Source organism: Sus scrofa, chromosome 7, assembly GCF_054392235.1.
Source record: "Sus scrofa isolate SSC_HxYL_T2T_F1_AM1 chromosome 7, Sscrofa_HxYL_maternal_Yorkshire_Landrace_v2.0, whole genome shotgun sequence".
Lineage (NCBI taxonomy): Eukaryota > Metazoa > Chordata > Mammalia > Artiodactyla > Suidae > Sus > Sus scrofa.
The window spans coordinates 63231891-63237125 of NC_139389.1; positions in this window are offsets into that span (position 1 = coordinate 63231891).

Sequence of the window (5235 nt, forward strand, 5' to 3'; positions counted from 1 at the left end):
CTCGGATCCTATGTTGCTGTGGCTCTGGCGTAGGCCGGTGGCTACAGCTCCGATTCAACCCCTAGCCTGGGAACCTCCATATGCCGCGGGAGCGGCCCAAGAAATAGCAACAACAACAACAAAACAACAACAAAAAAGACAAAAGACAAAAAAAAAAAAAAAAAAAAAAAAAAGTTCAGTAACTGGAGCAAAAAATTCACTAAAATACCCGGAATAGCCAAAACATCCTTGAAAAAGGATCGCAAAGTTGGAAGACTCCCACTTAGCGATTTCAAAACTTACTACAAAACTTCAGCAATCATTGAGCAATATTGGTATAAAAACAGATGTGCAGATCAGTGGAATAGAACTGAGAATCCATAAATAAACCCATACATCTCTGGTTAATTGATATTTGACAGGATGACAGGGTGACATTCCTTGTGAAAATTATACGTGTTTTTTCAACAAATGGTGCTGGGCCAGCTGCACATTCACAGGCAAAAGAATGAAGCTGGGGAGTTCCCGTCGTGGCGCAGTGGTTAACGAATCCGACTAGGAACCATGAGGTTGCGGGTTCGGTCCCTGCCCTTGCTCAGTGGGTTAAGGATCCAGCGTTGCCGTGAGCTGTGGTGTAGGTTGCAGACGTGGCTCGGATCCTGAGTTGCTGTGGCTCTGGTGTAGGCCGCTACAGCTCCGATTGGACCCCTAGCCTGGGAACCTCCATATGCCGCAGGAGCAGCCCAAGAAATAGCAAAAAGACAAAAAAAAAAAAAAAAAAAAAAAAAGAATGAAGCTGGGCTCCTTCTTCACACTATACACAGAAATCAACTCAAAACAGATTTTAGGAGTTCCCATCATGGCTCAGTGGATAAAGAACCCAACTGGTATCCATGAGATTTCGGGTTCGATCTCTGGCCTCACTCAGTGCATTAAGGATCTGGTGTTGCCATGAGCTGTGGCATAGGTCGAAGATGCGGCTTAGATCCTGCATTGATGTGACTGTGGTGTAGGCCAGCAGCTGCAGTTCCAATTCGACCCCTAGCCTGGGAATCTCCATATGCTGCCAGTGTGGCTCTAAAAGACAAAAAGACAAAAACAAACAACAAAAAAAAAAGATTTTAGACCTAAATGTAAGAACTACAACTATAAGGCTTTTCGAAGAAAATGTACAAGTAACTCTTCATGGGTCTGGAACTGGGCAAAGCTTTCTTAAATATGACACCAAAAAGTACAAGCAAATATAAATAAATTGCACTTCATCAAAATTTAAAACTTTCGTGTTTCAAAGTACACCAACAAGAACATGAAGAGACAACTCACAAAATGGGAGAAAATATTTGCAAATCATACATCTGATGAGGGGCTTGAATCTAGAATATATAAAGAATGCTTACGACTTAATTTTTTAAAATACATAGAAGTGCTGATACATGGTACAATGTGGATGAACCTTAAAAACATTATTTTAAGTAAAAGAAGACAGTCACAAAAGACCACATATTGTATTATTCCATTTATATGACATGTCCAGAATAAATCAACCTATAAAGACAGAAAGTAGATCAGTGGTTGCCTAATGTTTGGTAGAAATGGGAGAAATGTTTCTTTGGGGGATGAGAAAAATGGTTTTAAATTGATTATGGTTATGGTTGTACACTCTGTAAATTGATTAAAAAACCTGGACTGCTCCTTGTGAATCAGCAGTTTAAGAACCCGACTAGTATCCATGAGGATGTAGGTTCGATCCCTGGCCTCACTCAGCGGGTCAAGGATCCCACGTTGCCGCAAGCTGCAGCGTAGGTCGCAGATGTGGCTCAGATCTGGCATTGTGGTTGCAGCTCCAATTTGACCCCTAGCCCAGGAACCTCCCTATGCCCAGGTGTAGCCCTAAAAAGAAAGAAAAATGGACTTATGCACTTTAAATGGGTAAACTGTGTAGTATGTGAATTACATCTCAATAAAGCTGTTTTTAAAAAATCATGATAATAATACTATTTATAGAGCACTTATATACTGGGTGCTCTATTAAGTATTTCACACACATTATCTCATTTTTCAACATTATTAGTTAGGTATTTTTTTCTCTATATTATAGATGAAGAAACCAAGACTCATAAAGTCTTAGTTCAGTTCCCCAAGAAAACACAACTAATAAATGCCACAACCTAGATTTGAATTCGTCCCTTTCTGTCTCTAAAGCACGTTCTTCAGTCGCTTCATATGGCTTAGAGAAAGATAAATCAAATTCCTTTTGATTCAACAAAAATTATCGACATCTGCTGTGAACAATAAGATGTATCACAGGTAATCTTGAGAAAAATAATTTTTTAAAATGGCTACACACTTGACATATGGAAGTTCCTGAGTCAGGGATTAAATCCAAGCTGCTGCTATAGCCAACACCAGCGACCCACTGTGCTGCACCAGGGATCAAAACCGCTCCTCCACCTCGACCTGAGCTGCTGCATTTGGATTCTTTTGTTTTGTTGTTTTGTTTTGTTTTTGTATTTTAGGTCCACACCTGCAGCATCTGGAAATTCCCAGGCTAGGGGGTTGAATTGGAGCTGCAGCTGTCAGCCTACACTACAGCCACAGCAACCTGGGATCCGAGCCACATCTGTGACCTATACCACAGCTCACGGCAACACCGGATCCTTAACCCACTGAGCAGGGCCAGGGATCGAACCCACAACCCCATGGATACTAGTTGGATTCGTTGACCACTGAACCAAAACAGGAACTCCTGCATTCAGATTCTTAACCCACTGCGCCACAGTGGGAACTCTGAGAAAAAAACAATTTATTGTGGTAAAATATACATAAAGTTCACCCTCTCAACCACTTTAAAATGTACAATTCAGTGGTATTAAGCACATTCACATTGTTGTAAAACCATCACCACCAGCTAGGTTCAGGACAGTTTTCCTCTTCCCCAACTGAAACTCTATCCCTTTAAATACTAACTCCCGTTATCACCTTCCCCTGGTCCCCTGTAGCCACTATTCTACTCTCTGTTTCTATGAATTCGACTTTTCTACGTTTCTTATATAAGTGGAAACCTACAATATCTGTCCTTCTGTGACTGGCTTATTTCACTTAGCCTAACATCTTCAGGGGTCATCCATGCTGGAGCGTGGGTCAGCATTTCCTTCCTTGGAAAGGCTGGATAAGCTTCTATGGTGTGTAAATACCACATTTTCTTTATCCATTCATCCATCAAGGAACATCTGGGTTGTTTTCCCCTTTTGGCTATTGTGAATAATGCTGCAATGGACATGGTTGTACAAATATTTGTCTGAATCAAATAGCACAGGGAAGAACATTTTAAAATGTAATCATTGTGAAATTATTTTAATGTAGAGTAGAATAAATATTAACAGCACATCAAGCCTGCACTATCTTAGATATCATTGCTTAGGTCCACAGGGATTCTCAGCCTCAGCACTACTGACATTTGGGGTTAAATAATTGTTTGGGGGGGGCTGTTGAGCAGCATCCACTCACTAGATGCTAGCAGCACTCCCTTCAGTTGTGACAACCAAAAAATGTCTCCAGACCTTGCCAAATATCCCTTGGGGTGGTGGAATTGCCCCCAGTTGAGAACCACTGGTTTATTTTTAAATTTTTTTATTAAAGTAGAGTTGATTTACAATGTGGGCTAATTTCTGTTGTACAGAAAAGTGACTTAGTTATACACATATACACATTCTTTTTTAAAAAATATTCCTTTCCATTATGGTTTATCCCAGGAAATTGGATATAGTTCCCTGTGCTATACAGTAGGACTTTGTTGCTTATCTATCCTATATATACTAGTTTGCCTCTGCTAATCTCAAACCTCCCCTCTCCCCTTGGCAACCACAAGTCTGTTCTCCTTGTCTGTGGGTCTGTTTCTGTTTTGTAGATAGGTTTAGAACCACTGATTTAGGATGATGAAGAAGAAGATATTTTATTTAAAAAGTGAGTGGAGGAGTTCCCGTCGTGGCTCAGTGGTTAACAAATCCAACTAGGAACCATGAGATTGAGGGTTCGTTCCCTGGTCTCACTCAGTGGGTTAAGGATCCGGTGTTGCCGTGAGCTGTGGTGTAGGTCACAGATGTGGCTCAGATTCCTCATTGCTGTGGCTATGGCATAGGCTGGCAGCTACAGCTCCAATTAGAGGCTACAGCTCGGATTAGACTCCTAGCCTGGGAACTTCCATATACTGTGGGAGCAGCCCTAGAAACGACAAAAATAAAAATAAAAAAAGTGAGTGGGTTTTATGAAACTATTAAGTAAACAATAAGCAAGGATGGGTCAAAAGGATGAAGCTGATATGCAGGTCCCTAGAGTTAAGGACGCCTGGGATATGCTGTGCACTGAGCTAGGATATCCAAACTCTCAGGCAGCAGTGAGGAGGCCGTAAACTTAGACGATGCTAGTAATTGGCCTGTCACTGGTCCATTCTATCTTTTCATCTCCTCTCCTATTGCTTCTCCACTTGGATTGAGACAAGCCGACTTATGTTCTGCCATTGAGAGGACTCTGTGGCTGCTGCCTTCATCTGCCTGGAATGCCACGCCACCCCCACCCTGACTTCAGCCCATAGACCTTCAATGACTAGTTCAAGTCTCTAAGAATCTACATCAGAAGAAATTGTTCCCTCCTCTGAATAATTGTTCATGATATTGATTACAATGTATTGCTCACTTCTCAGACTTTTAGTCACATCTTCAAGTATCTCCCCTTTGCCCTATAGGACTTTGCTTCCTGGTTGCCTCTAATACTAAATATCTTGCTTGGTAAAAATATTTACTCTCTTGTTAATTCAAATACACAGTAAAACAATAGCGGGGTCTCTGGAAGGATGTAAACAATTTAAAATGGCTCAAGAACATGAAATTATTCAGGAAAGACTTATGAAGCACTTTTTAATTTTTTTATTTTTTTTTATTTTATTGTCTTTTTAGGGCTGCTCCTGCAGCATATGGAGGTTCCCAGGCTAGGGGTTGAATCAGAGCTGCAGCTGCCTGCCTACACCACAGCCACAGCAATGCAGATCCAAGCCTCGTCTGTGACCGACACCACAGCTCACAGCAATGCCAGATCCTTAACCCACTGAGTAAGGCCAGAGAGCAAACCTGTGTCCTTATGAATCCTAGTCAGGTGGGTTAACTCCTGAGCCACGACGGGAACTCCACGAAGCACTTATTCAATGTAGAAGTTTTACTGACTTCTTTTGCGTTAACCGCATGAACAACTCAATTTTTATGA